This window comes from Plodia interpunctella, chromosome 3 (assembly GCF_027563975.2).
Source record: "Plodia interpunctella isolate USDA-ARS_2022_Savannah chromosome 3, ilPloInte3.2, whole genome shotgun sequence".
In the NCBI taxonomy this organism is placed as follows: Eukaryota; Metazoa; Arthropoda; class Insecta; order Lepidoptera; family Pyralidae; genus Plodia; species Plodia interpunctella.
The window spans coordinates 2,105,333-2,119,641 of NC_071296.1; the positions used below are offsets into that span (position 1 = coordinate 2,105,333).

Below are 14,309 nucleotides of genomic sequence, written 5' to 3' on the forward strand. Positions count from 1 at the left end.
AGTTTGAGATAATTTTGAAAGTTATAGCACACTCGTGTCAAAATAGATGTATTGCAGCCTTTAAAGGCTATTATGATGTAAATTTTATAGGAAAAGATGCCGAATGGAAATCTGGGAACAATATAGATTCAAACTGGCAGTATCATTTAAAAAAAAAAAAATTAACCCACGACGCAAAAATATGTTATAATTTTGGACCGCTAATTGTGCACGTCAATGTAGCTCAATTTTATGCGGTGGTTCTTAGATATGTTTGATCAAAATTTGGTTCAGCCGTCCAAAAGTTGTAGCGAAATGAATATTGAAAGGTTTTACGTTTTGTCTAACAAAGAAATTTGTGATAAATAAAAACTATTGTGTTGTCCGAATACAGTTGAATAAACAACAATCGAATTACATATTTAGCAAACGTTGATGTGATAACGTAATTTAAGGAATTTAGGAAGTCGTGAACCCGACGTTATTTAGACTAAATAAGTATCTTATGACTAAATAAGTACTATCTTTGACTTTTTGAATTATTGTATAGAATGTAACTTCTACTGTAAACCTATCGTCGGCTACTGTTAACGTTATATTTCTAGTCTATAACATTGGTTACCATAGGACAGGCGTGTTGCCTAGTGTGGGACCAATTGTATAAGCAATGTAGCAAATTTATATTATAGTTAATAAAATTTAATTTCAGTAATTCACTGAATCAGATTACTATCAGACAATGTCAGCATCTCCCTCCACAAATGGTCAAACACAATGTAGCTCCTAAATCAAACGGGCGCCTATTCACAATAGTAATAATAATAATAAATATATTAGGACAAATCACACAGATTGAGCTAGCCCCAAAGTAAGTTCGAGACTTGTGTTATGGGATACTAACTCAACGATACTATATTTTATAACAAATACACATATAGATAACATTCTAGACCCGGGCCAATCAGAAAAAGATCATTTTCCATTCTGACCCGACCGGGGATCGAACCCGGGACCTCTCGGTTCAGAGGCGAGCACTTTACCACTGCGACACCGAGGTCGTCAATAGCAAACAAAAATCGAACATTCACAAATTAAATAGAGCAAAGATAAAATTCCTTTGATGACGAAACATCAACAAAAAAGTAACAGGTAACATGACAGGCCATGTTGTAAGAAACTTGGATGCCACCGGATCGACCATCACTCGTCGTATCGAAGTCAGAAAGGCCAGAATTGGTAAATCACATGAGACCACAAAAAAAGAAAGAAATTCATTGTTCATCCCAAATCAAATCCGTTACAGGTCCCAAAATACTACCCAAGAACTCGGTAAAAAGAGATAGATAAAAAGAGAGAGAGAAAGACACGTAAATTACATTGCCTTCTTAGCATTCCTTTGCAAATTAAGCCTACTTCGTTCATGTATTCGATATGATATTTCTTTTGAGTTCAAAACTAGGGCTTACTAATTTGATTATACTCAGCCAGAACTAATAACATTATAATTATTGCAAATACACATTGATTTAATACATAGGATTTAAAATCGAGATTTAAAAACGGCGTTTAAATGTGCTTATGTTGACATATAAAATTATCACATCCATTTGGCAAAACGAACACCCGAAAATACCTCTTAGGAAATATATAAATATCGGAGGTAGTCCATAAAGTAATGTCAAGAATGTTTGACTAGTTCAATCATTTTGTAAAAAAGCAGCAAAGATCTAAAACCGACAATTAAAAATGATTTTTTGTTATCATTCACTCAAAAGTAACATACTACTACTTTACTAATATTTTTAAGTATTTCCGCCAAGAGCTTCAACTGCATGTTCTTCTATTGATTTCATAACATTATTTTCAATGTGAACTAGTCTTTTGTTGGTTTATATTCATTTTGTTATTAGGAGTACAGACATACGCTTAAATGCATTTATTTAATGTTTTATTGCATTGCGTTAAATTGGGGAGAGCTGGCTGGATAGACACAATTACAAAAAAAAAAACTACTAATTATGGTTCTTTGATTTCACGTCTACTAGTTATGGAGCCTTATTATGACAGTACGACGGACAGCGGAGTCACATTAATACAGTCCTTTTTACCCTACGAGTACGCAACCTACGGAACCCAAAAGAGTACTATGTCTCTCACATCTGAACTCAACTATGTCACACAGTAATGCACCATAATACAAGGGTCTCCGCCTACGTCTGAACACAAATTAGGGTTTGCTTGTTGGTGGAACTTGGAATACGCGGTGGTTACGTAAAGAGAAAGCGAACTAAATTGGGAATAAAGGTCAAGTCCCGATATGGTTAACATTATAATTATTGCAAATACACATTGATATAATACATAGGATTTAAAATCGAGAACGGCGTTTAACTGTGCTTATGTTGATATATAAAACTATCACATCCATTTGGCAAAGCGAGCATCTGAAAATACCTATTAGGAAATATAGAAATATCGGAGGTAGGTAAAGTAATAGTACTATAAGTTATACGGTAAAACAGCATCGACAAAGATTCATCCATTTTGCAAAGCGAATATAGTATACCTATTAGCTAATCGGTAACTAGATTCCAATAAAATCTTTTAAGTAGATCAATTTCAATGATAACCGAACTACTCCAGAATAATGTAAAAAAAAACTAATTTATTGTTTTGTCGGTTAAGTTACACGCAACAAAACGCAAGGACGACGCAAACAAAGAGATGCGCATGCGCGTTTGATGACTGTTCCATGCGCGTGCGCCGATTATGCAACTATTATGGACAGAGCCCGGTGCACGCGATATTATCATAATTGTTAGGTCACTTCTACGTGTGTCATAGATTTATTATGTTTGATTTAAAAACTAGATAACTAATGAAAAATAAGCCATAAATAAACAAACAGTTGAGATGTTTTTTAATAGCCCAGTGCTCGACTTGCGGGGCACTCCCGTGCCACCAGATTGTGTTGTAACTTGTGGAGTTAAATGAATATTTTATTGTATTTAGATGTCAAGAGATCCATTCTATCTAACCATTCATTTAAGTATTAGATTTTTTTTTAAATATCGGTTATTTGAATTAATTCAAAACTTTTAGTTTTAGATAGGTTGCCTTGTCAATAATTGGGCCAAAACGTCATAGTCTCGATTTTGTAATCATAGATTTTAGCCTGTAGTTTATGACGCCTGTACATTGTCGCGAGACAGTTCGCCAAACTTGGCGGTTACGGCATACATTGCTGGTTTTCTCATAGCGGTAAACTAAAACTCTCAAACTAAGCAGTGTTCATGCTTATGCGACTTTGTATCCGGCCAATAGGTTGTCCGTTTCTGTGATTCAAATTCAAATCATTTATTCAGAAATTAGATTAGATAGAGATAGATAAACTCTTTATTGCACCATTCACAAAGGAGTTATAAATTACAACAAGAAATTCAAACATAATGAGTGCAAAGGCGGACTTATCGCTAATGCAATTTCTTCCAGCCAACCTTTGGATGGAACACAAGTGAATTAGGAGGGTACAGTCAACATTATTAAATAAATAGACAAAAAATGAAATCTTATAGCAAAAATAAAAAGATATAGGAGAAATATATAAACATACAGACAAGCGTAAATGTTGTTGTTATCGAACAATGGATAAATATATAATAGATTAAAGAAGACTAATATAATGAGACTTTACTTGCTTCCTGAAAGATGACAAGGTTTGGGCGTTGCGAATTTCAGCCGGCAATGCATTCCACAAACGCCTGGATTATTAGACCTCCACAGGCATTTTTTCACGTCAATTTTTATATTGAATAGTAATTTATCTCGAGCAACAAAATACTGGCATTTCGGAACGACCACTGCTGAGAAGAAATGTCGAAAGAAACTCATTCAAGAGTGTTGGTCCCTTGGAATTCTGTCCATCAGACCCACAACCCACAATACAAGCTTAGTGTGTGTGTGGATTGTTGTCCATTTATTTATTTATTTATTTATTTATTTATTTTACGAATAACACTATGTATTTATGTATCTTGACTTATTCTTCGTAGTCGTATTCCTCATGGCTGAGGGTCGTGGTCATTACGTGGAATGAGACACACACAACCACTTTCTTGGCATTATTAATCCTTCACCGGAAGCAAGTGGTAGTCGATGAAAACATTGAAATATAGGAGTCAGATTGATATACAAACTCATGTGGCACGAGTAGGATTCGAACCTGGGACCTTTCGATCCACAGGCGGGCGTCTTAACCATTACACCACCACCGCTTCTATCTCTTGACTTAGCTAGTACTAATTATAAAGTGATTTAGTTTAACAAATCCACATGATGTGTACGTGTAAGTCGGAGTACGCATTGGCTTATTTATTGAAAAATGATTATAAACAGCACTGCCGGTTTTTACAAACTAATGATCTGCGAAATTGTGTGAACAGCTCACATCCGCACACCGTTAATGAAGTTTGTAATATATTAAGCGATTTAAATGCTAATTATCATAAAATAAATAAAAAATAAAAATATTTATGGATTGTTATATGTTTGGTTGAGAGAAAGCCAAGACACACTATAATAATGGTAAGTACTATTCAGTCCTTTATAGGTCTTCGTTATAGAGTCCCTTCGCATTTGTAATTGAAAATGTCTTTATGTGCTTCTATAATCAAATTAATCGGAAAAAAATCTTACTGGCCAGTGTATTAATAAAAATAAACCCATGAAAACCATAGATGATATGATGCTAAAGCAATTACAGATAATAACACCGGCGCGACCGATTGCTAATGCTGATCGAATTTTATGGCGATGGCACACCTGTGATTTGGCCAGAAATCGGCAGACACATCACATCTCGATGGTCAATGGCCGGTGAAATTTGTAAATTAGCACCTAGCGTGCCGTCCGGCACTTTGCCGTATTAGGCATGAAGTCGTATTGAACAACGAGTCCGAGACACGAAATCGCTAAGCCTGTTAATTTTGCGAATCTGGCTCATCATACAACATTTATTTAAAAAGAAATGAATCGTATACAATAACAAGAACATTAATTTAATAAGGAGTATTAAGGTGTTAATTAATTCAGTAAAGTCGTATATTTACTAGGATTATAAAACCCACTGCGTCAAGCTTAAATCATGAGCTATCCTTAATTAAATGTGTATGGAAACTCCATACCGATAATAGAATTTTAAATGATGTAAAAAGTTAAAAGTTTCTAACAAACATATCAAGTGCAAAAAATTGGTTTCACATACTTCTATATAATGTCTATGTAAGATAGATAGGGGAAAAAATAAAAAAAATAATTGAAAAGAACCATCCAGTTTTCGTGGTTCCTTGGCAATTTTTCGCCGCCGCAGGCCGGTCTCACGAACACAGTAACGTGCGGCACCATCTAACAGGACTTGGTGTTCCACAACGTGCTTAATTTGATTGTCGGTTTGTGAACGGCACCAAACGCCGCCTTGTCCGGCTCTGGCCGAGGCGAGAAACACGCGACTGGTATTATAAGCGAAAATTGAAGACACATTAATAGACATACTACATTCGGTAACGTCTCTCATTTATTTACTAGCTTCTGCCCGCGGCTTCGCACGCGTGAATTTCAGTTCTTAGAAATGTATCTAATTTTGCTACAGGACCCTTCTCATTTTCCGGGATGAAATGTCTATAAGATGTTAATCCGGGATTCTGAGGCATTTTTTATTCATAATTAGTTTTTCAATTATCCTACGGGAACCTGATCATTTACCGGGATGAAATGTATCTAAAATACCAAATTTCAAGCAAATCGGTCCAGTAGATTTCGAGTAATGCGCGTTCAGACAGACAAAAATTTCCAAAACTATATTTTCGTCATCTATATCAGTAACTAAGTATATTGCATGAAGAATTTAAAAAAATATATCCAATGTACAAATTTGGCCTTTCTTCAATTTTATTATATGTATTGATAACTAGCGGCTCGTCCCGGCTTCCCTCGGGTGATACCATAATAAATTATACACCTAAATCTTCGTCAAGAATTACATTATTCATTGGTGAAAACCGTACGAAATTCCGCCCGGTAGAGTGTTTGTGGTTTTTGAGTTTATCGCGTTCATAAAGACAGATGTGGTGGGACTTCTTTCTGTATCGATAAATTACTGGAAATTATTGTATTTACAACAAAAACAAAAGAAAATGTTCAATAAATTATTTCAGTGCATTTAAATAACAAAAATATTTTCCTATCACCATTAATTTCTTTTAAATCTCGTATTCTGTTCTGAACGCATGGAGATCACTTATTCACATAGTCAAAACTATTTAAAATCTCCTTAACAGACAAAGAAAACACAGACATGATTAATTTGATATCAATGCATCGTGCACCGTGCAACTTTGTAACATACGACGTGAGATTCCTTTATTTCCTATTATGCACAGACAAAGATCTCGGCTCCCTGCATCAAGTGGGTCTGAAGGAGTTTAAGGCTTGATCTATGACACAACGTGGGAAATATGCTGTAACAGTTCACAACACACATATGTTACGGAGATAAGGCTACATACATATGCCAACTATAGTGAACTTGACACACATCTATATATTTTAGGGTTCCGTACCCGTTGAGTAAGAAAGATCCTTATTAAATATGCCGCCGTTATACGTCGCTTCTACATAATATCTTTTTTTTTTTTAGAGTTCCGTTTACTACTTACTTGGGAAGTATAAAAATAATAATAGCCAGTTTAAAAATATATATATATATATATATATTGAACAGATTTACATCGCCAAGACGATTTGAAAAAAAAAAAAACAACGAATTATGCAATTTAGGTATAATAAGCATTGACAGGCCAGTGGTGATTGTGAATTGAAACATTGACTTGAATTGATTCTATGCAATTTATGTCCTTATTTGCTGCTAAATAACTATTGAGGACCGTCTTATTCAGGACGTGAGTATTATTTGAATGCGACTGATATTTTTTAATCGCTCAATGATTCAATATAGATTTGATCTGACTGGATTTGTCTGCATGTTTCTGTTACTAAGCTTGCTTCGCCTTATAAGGCTGTTGCAACACAAAACACTGACAGTCTAGAGATAAAGCTTCATAACATAGCACAATTAATTAATCTGTAGTAAGCTATACATATCATAAGTACATATAATATTAAATTCTATATGTAAATTGGAATTTTGCGCTATATTTTTAGTAAAACTTATAGTCAACACCGTTGAGTTACTTGAAGTCCAAAGCAATGCTGATGATGGACAGATAGAATTCATTTTGGTTAAAATTGACGTAAAAATAGATACTGTTAATTAAAATAGGGGTCACTTACACCACGAGGCGATAATTACCCGTATTATATAGTACAATAACAATAATAAACAGTATTCTGCAACGAATTTAGATAGTTTGTTATGCCTACCGTATTAAATTTACTTTAACCTTTTTTCATTATAGGTACCCAATCACTTTTAAAAAGTGCGGAAAACTGTTTCGTTGTTGACATTAATGTATGCGCATAAACAATTATAAGCGATTAAATTATCTCTCTCAAAAGAAAATGGTCAAGTTGTTTACATTGTTCAAGCAAAGATTGATGGCTCCCCATTCGCCAATAATTACCACAGATTCAATATTGAAAACGCACGACAGTTGCTTTTAGCGCAACAAAATATATAATTGCAGAAGATGATTGTTATAACATGTTAATTTTCCTTCATCGCCACTTTCTGCTCTAAAGTAATTTTATGTTTTACCTTTCAATCCGCGAAATGTATTAGTATATATACATACTGGTCATGGTAAAAAGAAAATTGTGCAGTATATTTGAAAAAAAAAATGTTTTGGAATTATTGTTTTGATTAAGTTCATATGTTAGGAAGCTGCATTTCCGTACTATCCATAATTTAACGCGCCATCTCATCCATCGACAACAATGTAACACAATCAAAATGTTTGTACAGTCAACTGTATGGCTTGTTATCCTGCACGACTTTACGTCGCAGAAAAGTAGGTGATCTGCAATACATTTGTGTAGATTAATGCGATGTAGGCTGTACAACGACGATTCGCTTTTAATTAGCGACAGTTATTTATAATCGTAGAACGTAGTTTTTGCAGAGAAAATCTTCCATTAAAATTTTCAAGGCAAAACCCTTTTAAATCTTCTTGAAATTTTACAATTTCACTTTGTGAAGCAATTGAAAACGTACTTTTCAAGTCTACGACAATACGAATAAATCATCAATATAATGTCGAGTTACAACAAAATAAATCAGATTCACACATGAGCACACATCAAGCGACGCGACGACGTCAGCGGAAGGGCCCGTTACCCGTTACGCGGGAGGGACATCGATCATGTGAACTTACGTCGTTGTGACCTTAATTACCAGTGTTGCCAGGATCTATAGACATTGTTTAACAGCCTTTCCAATCCTGATTTATTAAATATATTTAATAAAGGCTGCTTTTGAAAAGTGGACAAGTTTTTATAACCACATTTATAAAATATCATTTATAGCCGATAAACGATATTTTTATTCTAAAAGAGAAAAAATACAGCATGGCTCGTAATGCCAAAAACAATCCATGACTAGAATTAAATACACATATGTTAATTTCGTGGAATCTTAAGCTTAAAATATTTTCCGGTCTGTACAAGTTCCATAGATTAGAATTTCTATGAAAAACTTTAAATTTACAAATCTTGCGTACGACACACAATATTATATGCGCGCGTTATGGCAACACCAACGACTATGTTTCATAGCACATATCTTACGCGACCATTATCCCAATAACTCTAATTAAGGACGCACCTTTTCCTCTCTAGTACCGTTTCGTCACAGTTCCGTTACGTCACAGAAACACAAAGAGTGACAGTGACAGCTAAAAAACGAGCAAGTTTCGTGGATGAATGGCGACGAGATGACGTACGATTTATGTTAACATGACAGAATGTATGTCATAGAGATTATTTTAATCATCTTCCAGGAAGTTAACCAATTAGGGCAGCACTTTAGTTTGAAATATTTTGATTTTATTATGAAAATTTAATACATTCTAACTGACATATTATAATAATAGTTTATTTATGATCTTATTTCGGACGGAAACTATTAGATAGTTACTTTAAAAACTGCAATGGCAATGGAGCGAAATATGTGGCTAAAGATTTTCAAGACTTTAAATTAATTAATATAAACTTGAAGGTTAATAAAGCTGAAATCAATAAACATAGTAAGGAATCTTGGAAATATAGAAAGGTATTTCTTTTAACTTAAGCATTGGTCATTGTATCGTTGCTGAGAGTCATCGAATCTGACAAAGTAGCAACCTTTAACTTGAGCCACTAGAGCTTCGCAAACAATCATTCGTCTCAGCGTAGGCGGCATTTGAACACACCAAAATCTCAAATAAAAATAACAGAAAGATGTGTTTACATTTGTTATAAACAACTTTAAACTACACGCTGGTAAATGTAAACAGATCTTTCTTTTATTTTTATTTAATTAAATCGTAATAGTTTACAATTATAATAAAATATATTGTCTAGTTCCATTTATTATTTCCAAGCGTTTTTTAAATACGCGAATCGTACATACAGGTTATTATAATACGTGACATTAAAAATGTGTCCATAATTGGACGAGAAGACAGCGTGATAGAAAAGCGATGTACGGGTGCGTCGAGCATACATTTCTATGAAGAGCGAACAAAGTCGCTCTCGTTATTTTGAATTACACAAAACGCGTGCACGGTATGAACTGTCACGATCTCGACACACAAAAAGCAAAAAGGCAAGCGCAATATGTTCACATGACACGACGGGTAAATGATGATTGTGGCCTGCGAAACACTCATATTTCTTCTTTTAATTTTATTGGCGACTCTATATGACAGTTCTGTGCAATTCAACGCGCCTCAAGTGATAATTACATGTTTACACGATTGCTGTCAGGGATAAGTTATCAAAATAAATACATGGCAAATTCTATATACTGGTAAATCAAGTCAATATATATTATGTTATTTTTTTTTTATTTGGCCTGACAATTAATAATGTCGTGCGAAGTGAAGAAGAAAAAGCAGAAAAGCGGAACCCGTTAGGCAACCGACACTCACTTCATTAAAAACTAATTAATTTATTAATATCAATTACATAACATTTATTACAAAATTAAACGAATGTCGAATAGTTTAAAATTCATCTGCACTTAATAACTTATGATAATGAGGCGAGCTAAATATTTAAACACATCTGTTCATCGAACCGGCGATTAATCGGAAACATTTGTTTATAAAATCGAAACGAAGAATCGATAAAATATTCGACGCTACTTGTTTCTCAAAACTGGGACCAACGGGTTAAGATTGAGGTTAGTGGATTTCATGGAACTAGTTTCTGGTGGATAAAAATATTTGTTCGACACACATGAAGATTTACGTTGTTGTAAATTTCTTTTACGATAAAGACATCGAACTCGTACACGTCTTGGTAGGTACTAACTAGCAGACTCTGGTAACAATAATTTATTTTTTGAACTTTATTGCTTAAGTAAAAACATACCCCCATATATATACATACAAATGGCGAAATTAATGTATAATCTTAAATACTTTGTACATACATGTATCATGAATATGTGAATGTAAATAATTCTAATAATAAGACATATTATAAAATAATACCATGGATAGTCTTTTGGTAGAAAGTGGAACTAAAGCAAATAGGATCTGGAAAAAAAAAAACATTTTCGTGACAAACAGGTCAATTACGAAGACTACAGAAGATATTAATGTATACATAATAAGTCACGACACAAATATTTTGATTATAAAAATAACAAAGTTGATTATATTCGTAGTGAAACTGTCACATCAGCAGATCAATCGAATAGTCTTAATTATGCAATTAATTAGAAAGCATGAAAAGTGGTTCGTTTGTTGTGTAATACCTTTCTCGGCATCCCGGGACACACTCCACTGGCCACAGCATCATCAATTTGAGAGAAAAACGGAAAGTTGATTTAGCTGATATAAATCAAGTGTGAAACTCGCTGAAAAGACATCTCATTATTGCAAAAATGTAGTAGAATATGCTTGGAGCATAGCAGATAATTTATAAACGTTCAAAAAATACTAAAATGAAGATAATGATGTCACTGAAATATAAGGAGATGAAACAGACCAGGAAAGGGTAGCAAGCGCGACTGAGATCACATATCAAACTAGCATAACAACCGTAGAAACAGTAAGGACTAGTTACCAAACCACCTATAATTCTCCGCTCGGCCTGGTAACCACTCACTCTATAAATTTTGTTACCAACTAACGCGATACAACTCGCAGTGACAATTCCTTATAAAAAACTGGCGCTACCGGCTTACGCCACCTGTTGCCCATCCAACTGTACACCGTACCCGGATTTACATAACCACAATAACACGCTATAAGCCATACACTAACCGTAGAATACCCATTACATCACTTGCCTATCAACTTTAATGGGAATGCTTTAAAATATTTCTGAGCAGCTTATCGCGTGTTATACAATAACAATTACAACAGCAGTACATCAAAGTCGATGTACTTTAAATCTTATCGCCGTTTTTGGGTCACACTTCAGCATAAATTCGCATGGTATCGGTCAACGCCGAAGTTCAATAAGTAGTGAAATGCAGACGCAATTTGCATGAGATTAAGCTTTGACTTATGGAGCGACCCAGTCCGGCCAAAAAGGTACGGAAAAATTACTACGCAACGGTACCAGTTATCGAAATTTTGCGATGAAAAATGTGTACAAAAACCTGCTTTATTTATGATTACCACAGATAACAGAATGTCATTTCGAGACTCGCAGAAAATTGAAAACTGATTGATTTCCTTACATCGAAAGCGTACCGCGCGAGGCATTGGAATATAAATTGCGGCGTAAATTCTGGAAACCGGAGCGGCCATTATTTCGGACAATACTTCATGCGAAGTGTGTCGAGAGCGAAACGGGACGAGAAGTCGCACCGAAATGATGGAGGGCCAACGCGGGCCCTACTTTCACCGCGATCGGGTACCAATTACCCTTTCCGTGACACCGGGTGAAATATATCGGGAGGTAGACGTCATAATCGACAAGGAAGTTGAAGGATTTACTGAAGAGCTAATTGGCGAATCAGAGGTGACCTTATTACGCGACTACGCGTCAGTCAATAGCGGACATCTTCACTTGTTTTCCAAGGTTTTGTTCATTATTTTTGATGAGTTATTTGTTTTCATGCTCACTTCTCTTCATGTATCATTCAACAGATTGACAATTACAACTTCCGTACAATAACTATTGTTGAATAAACTGTTAAATGAAAAGATATGAACTCTGGAAGAATTGAACTAAACACTGATTTGCTTTCTCTGTAATAGAATTATAGAAAGTTGCACTATCCGCTAGTAACAAGGGTATAATTACAGCACATTAAACCTTCCTAATCATTTACATCCAGAACAGACAATACACAATCCGGTATTGGAACAGGGCGCAATTGTGAAGCATTACGAGGTATTGTCTGTGGCCCACGAGAGGCAGGTGCCCGAGGCGCTTCGGTCAAGGATCCACCAACTAATGCTATTGTTTTGTGCAACGCATCATGTTACTATGGATATTGTCAATCAGTACAAATACTCACCTGCCTCGTCGAGACTCTAACATGTAAACATTCTATCTAACAGGGACTTAAAGTATTTCCTTCATACACGAAGACAAATGAACGTTATAATTTTCTTGTGAATATTCAAGTAGTATAAAATATTTTTAAGATACGGCTTTCTATTATTTATTTTGGAGATCTGTTTTTAAATGTCTAATTAATGTAATAGAATTTCTTATAAAGACATACCGCCATGTGTTTATATAATAAAAACTGATAGATAAAATTTAGAAGACATCAATATATATTTTAATGCTACGAGTATCGTACAACAAATATTTATCTGATAGCGTAATCGGTAATTATTATTTGATATTTTATTAAATACCAATGTGTTAGTTAAGATAAGTATCAAAAACAATGCTCATTTGGAAATACCACATGAAGGTTTATTAATCTAAGCATGGGTGGCCCTCCCTGTACAATCCTGATTGCCGATAGCTTTGAAAGGAAATGATATTCGAAGTTATTTGACACTTCGATACTGTTCTCAAATTACGTCATTTTTTTACATACTACAATAGAAAACTACAGATTCAAACATTCACATTTTTATACTTACAAAAACTAATAAATGGATATAGGTAACTTAAATTAAAATCGGGGCGAAATAGAACTATGTCGAATTACTATCATTATATACCTACAAAAAAAGACAATACACATTCGGTGTCGAATGTGGAATTGCATCAGATATTTTTGACAGTACATTTTAATTAGTTGTTCATACATTTTAATCTATAATTATTAACATTATTAACAAAATTATCACGGTTATCTCGAAATATTATTATTTCGAGATAACCGTGATAATTTTGAACCATAGTTGGTTTGTTGACTTACTTTAATGTCGTGCAATCCTCTTATAGATTTCATATGACGTCGCCGTGCAGTGTAAGTACTCGCTTGCTTACCTGAAAAAAAGAAGGATAAGTTTTACGATCAATTACTCAAGGGCATATTCTCTAAATGTTAAACAAGTCGTGTCAGAAACTGGCTCACTTTATAGTGCAGGCGACAAGATGTCCGAATAAATATAAATAAATAAACACGGAGCTTATGAACGCATTGACCAACTGTGAGAAAAAAAAAACAAAAAAAAAGAATGAAAGAAAGCTAAGCAGTACAAAAGCCTAAACAAATCCTAGTTTCTGTAAACTACTACTACTTACTATGAATAGTATTTGCAAAAAAAATAATAAAAATAAAATACTTAAACGTAATAAATACTCGTAGACATTCTCGTAGCTAGAGTAGAAGTGGAGCCGAAAATTACATATTTCTAAACTCCACTTAAAAGTCTAAAGTCCACTTTACCGATTGGTCTATGGTGCAGTTTGTCTACACTTTATTAGCGTGGTGGACCACACAAGCCACAGTTTGTGTGACTTGTGTGAACAGGTGATCGGGAACATGGGTGGCGTGAGCGAGCGTGCTCCTGACAAGGGTTACCATACATCCGGAATTCCGGTGCTCATTATGGCCTTTCACAATTCTTACGATTTTAGTTTCCTTTCGGCCAGTGTTAATTGACCCCAAAGTGTCAAAACGCAAAGTAATATCAAAGCGTAATTAGTTCCAAGCACTTACTGGTTATATAACAAACATACAGACA

General features: G+C 34.5%; 1 protein-coding gene and 1 long non-coding RNA gene across 2 annotated transcripts in view; both read right to left on the reverse strand.

The window, feature by feature from the left end:
• Nucleotides 1-14,309, reverse strand: part of Drak (Death-associated protein kinase related) — a 156,779-nt gene that overhangs the window by 38,166 nt on the left and 104,304 nt on the right. The window lies entirely within an intron of this gene.
• The window catches only part of LOC128683997 (uncharacterized), a 57,954-nt gene that overhangs the window by 13,716 nt on the left and 29,929 nt on the right, over nucleotides 1-14,309 (reverse strand). Inside the window, exon 2 of the long non-coding RNA XR_008406342.2 lies at nucleotides 13,538-13,608. This is a non-coding gene — a long non-coding RNA (uncharacterized LOC128683997). The remainder of the gene's footprint in view (nucleotides 1-13,537; nucleotides 13,609-14,309) is intronic.